The sequence below is a fragment of the Triticum urartu genome, chromosome 4A (assembly GCF_056163025.1).
Source record: "Triticum urartu cultivar PI428250 chromosome 4A, HENAU_Tu73, whole genome shotgun sequence".
NCBI lineage: Eukaryota > Viridiplantae > Streptophyta > Magnoliopsida > Poales > Poaceae > Triticum > Triticum urartu.
This window is the reverse complement of record NC_141876.1, coordinates 66,829,096-66,840,792: the sequence shown is the minus strand read 5'-3', so window position 1 is coordinate 66,840,792 and position 11,697 is coordinate 66,829,096.

The window sequence follows — 11,697 nt, the reverse complement described above, 5'->3', positions numbered from 1 at the left end:
GCTGTCCGACTGACAAAGACGGCAACTGAGGGAAGACGGCAAAGGAAAAAGTCAAAAGAGCAATGAGCAAGAAAAGATAGAAGTCGGATGAATATTTACATAACAAAGGCCCTTGGCCAAATCTTCGAGCAGAATTTCAAAATACACCCCGCGGGTGGAATTGTGCGAATTAACAAGTTCTTCAAAGACTATTAGAACAGATAAAACAAAGACAAGGTGGCAGCCTAGGGGGCGGCAGACGGGTTTGGAGGATCGGAGGAGACGGCGGTGTTGGATGTTGGGGCGGCCGGCTGGGCGGTCTCGGCTTGATCACCTCCGGCGGCACTCTGCTCGGGCGGGCATGGCTCGTTGCTGGAGGCGTGGTCGAGCTGAGGCTGGCCGTCCGCTCCGTCGTCCGGTGCCTCCGTCTCGCTTCCGTCCTCCGCCTCTTCTTCCTCCTCGACGCTGGAGCCGATCACGTCTGCCGAGTCCTCGCCGTAGTCAGGGTTCAGCCCAAACCACTCCGGCGGTACCTCCCCGCCGTCTTCAGCCCGCTCGGGGACAAAGATGCCGGTGTCGGTGTACTCGGCGGTCGCCGCCGCACGCTTGACAAGGGCGTCTTCCGCGGCTGCCAGCTCCGGCTGGGCCTCTGACCGGAGTGTGGCCAGCCGGTCTAGGTCCAGCCCCGGATACCACGCCTTGACGAATTCCAAGGCTCGGCGCACTCCGGCCCGGGTCGAGGAACCCTTCCAGGCCTCAAGACGGCCAGCCGCGACCTCCAGCCAGTCGGCAGTCCGACTGGAGTGCGCGGAGCCAGCACGTCTGGCCACAGGGCGGCGATCGCTTGGGCGCCGACACGTTGAAGCCGACGCAACATCTGGTGGGCCGGCCGCAGGTGAGCCCCAATGCTCAGAATATGCTTGTCAAGGGTCCGAGGGGCATCAGCGGCGATCTCCGCGCCATCCGCCCTCCGCTCCTCATGGTCGGCCTTGATAGCTTGAATGGCGGCCTGCGAGTGGCCGGGGAAGAAGTCTGCCAAGACGGAAAGAATGAAGAACAAGTCAAAAAACCAGGAGTCGGCTCAACCTATAGTCGGCGGCGTGAAGAAGGAAAGCAAAGAAGCTCACCGTCGACGAGATCCTCAATCTCGTGGAAGCCGGAGGCCAGCATTGCCTCCTTGTTAGTCTAGGAGGAGCGCTGGCTCGCGAACTCGGCCGGGAGGGTGGCCTCCGCCTCTTCCGCCTCCTTCTGCGTCTTCTTAAGCAGCTACTTCTGCTCTGCCAATTGTGCGGCCAGCAGATCACGCTCTGCGGCGAGCTTGCTGCATTCCTCCCCCTTAGCGCGCAACGCGGAGTTGGCTTCGCTCAGCTGTTGTTGAAGAGTGGCGTTGGCCTCTGAAGAGAAAGAAGAAAGAAGGCGTTAAGTCATCAACGAAGAAGGTCGCTGGGGAGTTCCGGCCCGACTGCTCAGCAGTTGGCCCAAATCTCGGGGACTACAGTCCGCGGGTGCGCCAGCGCGCCCCCGAAAAGAAGAAAAAGGACTCACTCCGGCTCTCCGACAAGTCGGCGGTCCACTTGCCCAGCTCTTCAACGTTGCGGTTGAAGGCGGTGACACAGAGGTTGTGATAGTCCTGCAACAAGTATTTCAGACAAAGGTTAGTACCCGGAACTCACCAATTGGAGTTCCGGGTTGCCTGCTCAGCAGCCGGCCCAAAACTCGGGGACTACACCCAGTGGGTGGGCTGGTGCCCCCACAGAGAGGAACAAGAAAACAGGGACAAAGGAGAAAGCATACCCGGATGGCTGCCCGCGACGCCAGGTGCGCCTTGGTGCAGTTTTGGATGGCGTCGCTCTCATCTCGCAGCTTCGTCTCGACATCCAGAAGCGCCTGGTTCAGCGGGCCCATGCCGCCTCCTCGCACCCACCCAATGGGCGCGGCGCTCGTAGCTTCGGCGTATGGAATCATCGAGCTAGCGGTGCCGGTCTCCAAGGGGCGTGGCGTCGAAGTCGCCTTCTCAAGACGGCGACGCGTTGGTGAGCCGACTTGAAGGAGTAGCCTTGCCACGGCCTCGTCTTCAGTTGGCGGCAAGGGCGGATCCGCCGGCTGTTTGCCTTGCAAGCTCCTAGACAGTGGCGGGGGCGGCAGTGGTGGCGCGACCGCGTCCGGCATGGGGGCTTCGTCGCCGCCTCTCTCCACGATCGGGAACTCGCCGCCGGCTTCCCCTGACTGCCCCGTGAACTCCGGGGGCGGCGGCGCAGAGTTCAGAGGGGTGACGAACACCGCCGACCACCGGGGCGCGACTTCCTTAGCCGGCCGCTTTGCCGCAGCGGTGGCCTCGGCCGCCTCCAGCTTCTTCAAGGCGGAGGCCTCCGCCCTCTCGGCCTCCGCTTTCTCCCAGCGGGCGGCCTCGTCCTCCTCGCGCTTCTCCTGCGCGTTCCGCTCCGTCGCCTCCCGATGGTGGGCGGCAGGGTCAATCTGCCGAGTGGTGGCAGACGTCTCCACCGACCCCATAACGGAGGCGGCGGCAACCCTCTCAAGAGTGAGGGGAGCTCTGAGGCAAGAAAAGCATATGAAAAACTCAGACAAGATCAACAAAGAGAAAATAAAGATAAGGGACGGAGGCGCTTATGCAGAGACCAGCGGCGGCTTCTTCACTTCCTTGCGGAAGCGGTTGGCTTTCGCGGCTGCCTCTTCCGCTTGGTTGCGACGGCCGCTCCCTTGAACTTCTTCGACCGGCCACCAAGTGTACTCGGCCCGGCCCGGCGCTTCTTCGCACCGCCTTGAGCGTCCAAGCCAGCGGAGGAACTCGCGCTTGGCTGGCCAGCCTTTGGCTGGTGGCGCGGGGCGACTTCTCCCTCAGCCTCGTCGTCAGGCCAGTCGGCGAAAGTGGCCGAAGGCCTGGAGCCGCCTGCTTCTCCTCCTCCTCCCTTGGCGTCAGCCTCCATGGCCGCCGCCCCCAAGTCAGGATCGTCGATGTCGCTCTCCGCCTGATCGGGGACAAACTGACGAGCCGGCCCCGCGGTGCCGGCCGAAGGAGGGACGAGAGGGTTCTGATTCAAAACAAAAACGATCAGACTTGACAAGTCGGACTCGGCAACAGAAGAAATAGAAGAAGAAGGAAGACGACTTACAATAGGCGGGGGTTGGCGCGCAAATATGGCTCCTTGCCGAACCGCCAGTCCACCGAGAGACCGCAGTTCACGATGTAGTTCACCGTGTTCGCCACCTCCGCGTGAGGCATTTCCTTGGAGCACATGCGACTCGGGTCCCGATGACCGCTCATCTGGCAGATCAGGTGAGGTCGGCCTTGGAGTGGGAGGACTCGGCACGCCACGAAGGCGGCCAGCAAGTCGGCCCCGGTCAAGCCCTCCGACTGCGTCAGCACTCGGAGTCGCGCGGCGGCGGTGGCACCAGCGGGAGACAGCGTCTTGGCTCGGTGTGACCAGCTGGGGAGCCTTCCAGCCGGCGCGCCGGCTTCGTAAGCCGGCAGGTTATCCCAGTTGCCTTCTGGGGTGACGTTCTTCACATAAAAATAGGACCGCTGCCACATCTTCACTGATTTAATCAGTGCGATGGTGGGAAACGGATTGTCGGCCACTGATCTCCACATCGCGATAAATGCACCGCACTGGGCCGGCACGCCGGCAATGTGTGTGCCGAGCATGGACTGGAAGAACTCACCCCAGAGCTCGATTGTGGGGAGAACGCCGAGGAAGCCTTCGCACAGGGTGGCGAAGGCAGCCAGCAGCACCACTGTGTTCGGAGTAAGGTGGTGCGGCTGGAGCCCATGGAACTCCGAGAAGGAGTGGAAGAAGCTGCTCGCCGGCAGCCCCAGGCTGCACATAAGGTGCGAGTGGAATATGACCCGCTCGCCCTCCTCCGGTGCCGGCGATATTTCCCCCACTGGCGCGAGGCGGACCCGCACTAAGTCCCTGCCGGGCAGCCGCCATGTCTGGCGGAGGATCTCGATGTTGTCGTCATCAGCCTCGGAGCCATTCCACACTCCGGAGTGTATAGCAGGAGGCGCGGTGGTGGAGGAAGAGCTCATCGTTGCGGGTGCGGCGTGGTTTGGAGCAGCGGCGGCGAGAGGAAGAAGAAGCAAGAAGGAGCGAAAGGGAGTGGGGAGAATGGGCGCGCGTGCTTCGCCGCCCCCACCCCTCGCCTACTTGTAGGCTCGTGGGCTGAGAAGCCGAGGGGGCGGTCGTGGGATTAACTGCGCCCGGGACCCCACGACCCCCACGATTTACCACACGAAGTTACCACATGCAATCACCGCGCGGGAACCCCAACCGTCCGCACGGCCACAACGGATCCGTTCGCATGTCGAGGCACGGTAGTGGCAGGAACCGCCTGTAGGCATGTCCCGTCGCGCGCGTGGGTGAGCAGACTAGCTCAGCCACATGGCGCCTCACGACGGGTCCACCACGGGCCGCAACCCGGAAGCTTATCAGGAACGCCGCCTGAACTCCGCCGCGACGTTCAAACTTTTTTAGGGGCAAGTCGGCCTTGAGCAAGTCCGACTCCAACTAGTCGGCTTGACAGAGGACGGCTAGCGAGGCCCAGATCCAACCGCCGAATAGAAGAAACTGTTAAGGCTCCTCGACATGTCGCCCTCAGAGCCTCACCAGCTTTGGGGACTATTGTCGGAGTAATGGGCCACGGGTAGGCTAACCCAGGCCCAGAACCTTTCAAGACATTGAGGCAGACTGCGCCCCTCGAGACCCCAGGACGAAGAGCCACCCTCTGAGAGTCGGCGGTGAGGCAGCCGACTGCCCACTCACGGCCGAGTCCCCGGGACGACTTCAGGATAAGCCGACTCCTGACTGGCGACTTCCAGAGAAGCCGACCTTGGGGAGTCGGCCCGCGACGCCAACAACCCCCATGCCCTCATAAAGAGGGACGGGACGGGGAGTGGCCATAGTAAGGTCCACTCCCACCCCTTTTCCAAGGGCAGGCGTGGCTACAGTATGCCGTACCCGCAGATATCTCCGCGTGGTGCGACACTATTGCCATGCCGGCCCTGACGTCAGCCCTAGAGGGCGGAGTCCGGTGCCCACGACGGCCTGCCGGTACGACCCAAGGGTGATGGGTCCCACCAGTCGGCGGGCGTATGAAAGACGGCGAGAGCACCACCAGTCGGCCCGGATGGGAGTCGGCCACCAGGAGTCGGCCGGCCCCTCCCACGGGCCCCACGCGCCATTAATCAGACATGACAGGTAGTGGCCATAGTGATCGCCCGCCAGACGGCGGAGCTGTCGCCACGACCTCATGACCGAGCCTGCGTCATTAGAGGCACGCCTACAGTAATCTACAGCCGGCAAGACCCGCCCACGGCGGACGCGGCCTGTCGGCTCCGTACCAAGCCAGTCGGTGGGGCCCACCAGTCAGCGGGCCCCAGGAGTCGGCGGATAAGACGGCGGCCAGAGAGACTGACGGCTGGGCCCGTGCCCAGCCGGATTACCATTGTACCCCTGGGAGGTAGGCCTATATAAACCCCCCAGGGCATCCATGCAAAGGGTTGGAATCGATTAGCACTAGACCAGGTCATATAGGAAGGAGAGAGCTAGCCTTGCCTTCTCCTACCTCCAGGAAACAGCTCGAGGAGCAACCGTGTAAACACTTTGCCATAGTGATCATGCGGAGACCCCGCAGAGCAGCAGTAGGGGTATTATCTCCCCGGAAAGCCCTGAAGCTGGGTAAGATTCGCCGGCGTGCATGCGTTCGCCTTATCCCGTTTCCAGGCACCGGCGACGTTCTACTCGCCCCCACCATGATAAGCCATCCTTTGGCATATGTCGCACCCAAACCCCGACAGTACGAATACACAAGGTTTCCAAACTTTCCCTTTTACATACTTAATTAAGGACGCTAAAAATTCCTGAACGTTCAGTTTTTATCATTTGCGTCCCAAAACTAATGAGATCGCCTTACGAAACAAAAATTACACTCCTCCTAAAAGCCACGGCGCTCGCAGGAGCGCTTGCAGCGCGCCACGAGTGCCCTGGTGCGCTGCCATTTCCCGGCGCGCTGACACAATGCCTCTTCCTCAGCCTCACAACTCGCGAGGTGCTGATTGGCGGCTTGCCGGCGGGCGAGCGCGATCTCACCGGTGTGGTGATCCGGCGCCAACAGGTACTCCTCCTCGCTAGAAGCGTGCACCCGGTCCATGTACCGCCAAGCGTAGATGAAGCGCTTGGGCCTGACTGCACTCAGGGCGTCGGCACGGGCATCCTCCGCCACCCTCACGGCCCTTGCACGAGCCTTCTGCCAAAGAGCCAATTGCCTGACTCTCTCGGACGCGACATAGGCCTCCCAGGCAGCTTGTTCCGCGGTGCGCTTCTCTTCCTCGGCCTTCTTCTCCGCCTCTATTTTGGCGCGCTCTGCTGGAGGCAAGGCCTCCCAGTAGGCGACATCCATTTCTTTCCAAAGCTCCTCAAGGCTGGGGGGGCTCGATGGGCGGCGTGGCGTTCTCCTCATAGCGGGGAGCCGACGCGTCCTCCGACGCGCGTGCTGGCGAGATTGGGAACGCCGACCCGTCCACCTCAACGCGTCGCGGCGAGGAGTGGAACGCCTATGCGTACTCCTCAACTAGTGGCGGCGAGGAACGGAACGGCGATGCGTCGCGTCGCGGCGAGGAGCGGAATGCCGACGCGTCCTCCTCGACTAGTGGCAGCGAGGAACGGAACGGCGACGTGTCGCGTAGCGGCAAGGAGCGGAACACTGACGCGTCCTCCTTGACTAGTGGCGGCGAGGAACGGAACGGCGACGCGTGACCGTCCATGCGGTGCAGCGAGGGGCTCCTAGGGCTTGGGAGGGTCGATGCCATGGTGGTCGATGTGAGAGGGAGGGGAGGAGATAACGATGAATGTGAATGTGAGGGGGAGGAGATAGCGATGTCGTGGGAGGCGCAGTATTTATAGCGAGCAATGGCACACCTACGTAAGATATGGACTGAGCTGCACTAACTTAACTGCCGGTCCAGTGGCCAGACCCCTGTTGGGCCCATATGTCAGTGACCGAATGCACCTGTAGTTAAGTAACAGCTACGTGGGCATATTTGTTGGAGTAAATTACGGGGGAGCGAAGGGGTGGAAATATTGCTGGTCACAACGGATTGGACGAGCGTGGGGGGAGGAGAGTCATGCATGCAGATTTTTTCACATGGGGTGGAGTGGTGGGACCGCCGGAGGAAGAATGAGAGTTTGGGCATATTGTTTCCACACATGGAGAGGAAAAGATTTGGAGACGAACAGGCTTCCTGCAGGTATGGGGAACGGTGCATAATAAGTCATCTTGCATGCCGGGCTAGGTATAGTCTCAAGTCATTAAAAACAAACATGCCCCACACATGTTCATATTTCAAGGTGCACTAAATTATTCCATGCGATGATTAAGGCTGGCCATAATGGTGGTATCTTAGCTGGTATCATGCACACGGGAATAGCAAACATGCTGATGTGGCAAAGAATTAAAGAAGAGAGGGGGTGTCGGAGTAATGGGCCACGGGTAGGCCAATCCGAGGCCCATGACCTTTCAAGACATCGGGGCAGGCTGCGCCCCTCAAGACCCCAGGACAAAGAGCCGCCTCCTGAGGAGTCGACGGCAAGGCGGCCGACTGCCCGCTCACGGTCGAGTCCCAGGGACGACTTCCAGAGAAGCCGGCTTTGGGGAGTCGGCCTGCGACTCTAACAAACCCCACCACCTCATAAAAGGGGATGAGGCAGGGGCGTGGCTACAGCAAAACCCACCTCCGCCCCTCACCAAGGGCAGGCATGGCCACAGCACGCCGTACCCCGGAAGATCTCCGTGCGGCATGGCACTGTTGCCATGCCGGCCCTGACATCAGCACCGCAGGGCCAAATCCCGCACCCATGACGGCTTGTCTGTACGGCCTGGAGGCAGCAGGGCCCGCCACTCAGTGAGACCTCGGGAGACAGCGGGAGAACCACCAGTCGGACCCATCGGGAGTCGGCCGAGCCCTCCCCCGGGGCCCACGCGCCATTAATCAAGATGAGATGGGGAGTGGCAATAGTGATCGCCCGCTAGGCGGCGGGGCTGTTGCCATGACCTCATGATCAAGCCCACGTCATCAGAAGTACGGCTACAGTAATCAGCAGCCGGCAAGACCCGCCCGCGGCGGACGCGGCCTGTCGGCTCCGTACCCGGCCAATCGGCAAGGCCCGCCAGTCGGCGGGCCCTAGCGGTCAACAGAGAAGACGGAGGCCAGAGACACTGACGGCTGGGCCCGCGCCCACCCGGATTACCATTGTACCCCTGGGGGGTAGGCCTATATAAACCCCCAGAGCACCCATGCAAAGGGTTGGAACCCATTAGCTCTAGACCAGATCATATAGAAGGGAGAGAGCTAGCCTTGCCCTCTCCTACCACCAGAAAACAGCTCAAGGAGCAACCGTGTAAACACTTTGGCCATAGTGATCATGCGGAGACCCCGCAGAGCAGTAGTAGGGGTTTTATCTCCCCGAAGAGCCCCGAAGCTGCGTAAGATTCGTCGGCGTGCATGCCTTCGCCTCATCCCGTTTCTAGGCACCGGCGACGTTCTACTCGCCCCCACCATGATAAGCCATCCGTTGGCATATGTCGTACCAAACCCCCGACATTTGGCGCCCACCGTGGGGCGTGGTGCACCGCCGTCCGGAGATCTATTCTGGACGGGAACCCTTTTCCTCCCTGGCGAGTGCAGCCAGCCTGGCACGCCAGATGGAGTTTGCGCCGACGCGCTAAGCGGCGTGGAGATCGCCTGCGCGGTCAGCTCCTTGGCAAAACTCGTCGGCGAGGTCCGCCTCTCCAACGAACCTGCATCCAACGCAGGCACGGATGGCCCCGAGAACCTCCCCGCGGGCCTCCTCGATCAACTCCACGTTTCCGGCGAGCCTGCCGTAGACTTGGAGTCCGTAGGCTCCACCGACCCGATGCTGGTCGACTCGGACACCGCGTCGCTCGACGCGATCCCCACCAATGTGATGGTCTACGACGAACCTCTCCCCCACGCAGAGAGCGACGGAAGCACCGTCACTGAGGTGCTAGTCATCAGTCATGACGAGTTCCCCGGCGGAGGAGCGCCCGACTCACTCGGCGCGGCGCTGCAAGACCTAACTGCGCCTATTCTGGAAGACGCTGACGCGGAGACGTTGGAGGCGTGCCGCCTTCAGCTCGTTGAAGGCGCGAAGAAGCTGGCCAGCATGAGGCGCTTGTCAGAATCCTACCAGCGGGAGATGGATCGCGCTGTCGGCGGCTCGCCGGCCCCGGCAGAGCCCAGCCGCCTTGGCGCGGTCCGGCAGCGCGGCGTAGCCATCGCCAACCTGTTTGGGGCAAGCCGCCCTGTGTATGCTACACCAGCAGAGAACATCCGAGCCGCCCAGGCAGCGGCGGATGAGCTGGACAATTTCGAGGGCGAAGAACGCCGCCTCAGGATGGAGCGAGTCCAACGGCTTCTCAATGCGGCCGCCGCGCAGAACGAGGCCGGCTGCCGCACGGAGGCGCCTCAACGGCCCAACGACAACCTTCACCGAGACCAAGGCGCGACCTCTCGGACGCCGACTGGCGGTTGCCGAGGAAGAAGATACAAGGAGCCGACTGTCAGCCACAGTCGGACTCGCATTACCATAGAGCGCGACCGAGACGGCCGCCCAACGGCAGTGGAACAACGGGACGACTGTCCGCCTCCCCCTCCCCGCAAGGAGAGGCGAGTCTCCCTGCCGCCTGTTGACCATCTGACTCTCGGTGACCGCCTTGGCCGCCGAGAGGGAGTTGGAGAGAACGACGCCCGCCATCGGATCGACTGACTCCATCGATCCTTAGCACTGGAAGAAGAAGACGAGCTGGGTCCGCCTTGTTTCGGGCCCCACATTCGGGACGAGCCCTTTCCCAGAGGGTTCACGCTCCCAAGAGACACGCCCAAGTATACCGGCTCCGTGAAGCCGGAAGACTGGCTAGTCAACTACTCCACGGCTATCAGCATAGCAAACGGCAACAAGCATGTCGCCGTAAAGTACGTTCCGCTCATGCTCCAGGGCATGGCACGGACATGGCTGAACAGCCTAAAACCCCGCAGCATCAACAGCTGGGTCGACTTCACCGAAGCGTTCATCCGCAACTTCACCAGCACGTACAAGCGTCCTCCCAAGCCTCGTCGGCTCTCCTTGTGCGTGTAAGGCCCCGACGAGTCGACTCGCGATTACCTCACGCGTTGGGCCAAGCTCCGAAACTCCTGCGAGGGCGTGCACGAGGTGCAGGCCATCGAGTACTTCACGGCTGGGTGCAGAGAAGGCACCCTCCTCAAGCACAAGCTCCTTTGCGACGAGCCAGAAACCCTCGACGAGCTGCTGATCATAGCGGACAAGTACGCCACGGCCGACTCCTCCATGAAGGCAGAAATTCAAATCAGCACGACTGGCAAAGTGGCTCCTCAAGCTCCAAGAACTCCGGCGGCAGACGCCGGCCGGTGACAACAGCAGGGCGACAACAAGCGCGAGGCCCCGCAGCCGGCTTCCAGTAGCCGGCAGGTTGCGACCGTTGAAGCCCAACAGCCAGAAGAGCAGCCCCCGCCCAGGTGACAGAAAGGCGGCAAGCCAAACTGGTTGCCGGCCTTCTCCTATGAGTAGACCTTGGATGGACCTTGCAAGTTCCACAGTGGCGCAAAGCCGTCGAATCACACCACCTGGAAGTGCCACTGGCTCACCAGGATCGCCAAGGGAGACGGCCTCCTGCCTCCCGCGCCTGCTGGGCAGCCGCCTCCGCCCCAGCAGCCGGCAGTCAGGCCAGTCGGCGCAGTACAAGACGAATACCCTGAAGAGCATGGAGCCTATGTGGTGTTCACGAGTGTGGCTGATGATCGATGCAGCAGGCGGCTGCAGCGACAAGAGGTGAACGCGGTAGCGTCGGAGACGCCAGAGTTCATGCACTAGTCTAAGAAGTCCATCAGCTGGAGCAGAGCTGACCACCCAGAGGTGATGCTGAGTCCGGGCTCCTACGCCTTGGTCCCTGACGCCACCTTTGCTACGGACAAACAAGCCGCGCGTTTCTCACGAGTTCTGATAGACGGGGGCAACAGCATCAATATCCTATACAAGGACACCATGGAGAAGTTAGGAATCAAGCAAAGACAACTTCAGAACAGCCGAACTGTGTTCCACGGCATTGTTCCTGGGCTTTCCTGCTAGCCAATCGGAAAGATCCTGATGGACGTCCTCTTTGGGGACAAAGATCACTTCCATAGAGAGCCCGTTTGGTTTGAGGTGGTGGATCTTGAGAGCCCATACCATGCGCTGCTTGGCCGACCTACCTTGGCCAACTTCATGGCGGTCCCCCACTACGCCTACCTCAAGATGAAGATGCCCAGTTCCAAGGGAATTCTGACTGTGGCTGGCGACTACCGGAAGTCATCCGCTTGCGCAGCAGAGAGCAGTCGGCTGGCCGAATCCTTGGTAATCGCGGCTGAGAAGCGGCTCCTTGAGCGAGTTGTGGCGATGGCTGGCAAGCAGCCTGAGGTGTCGCCCGACCCAAAAGAGTCGGAGACTGAGGGTTCGTTCAAGCCAGGGAAGAGACAAAGAAGATACCATTGGACTCGGAGCACCCAGAGAGGTACGCCGTGGTAGGTGCAAACCTCGACAGCAAATAGGAAGGCGAGCTCGTCGATTTCCTCCGTGAGAATCGAGACATCTTTGCATGGTCCCCCAAGGACATGCCAGGTGTACCGAC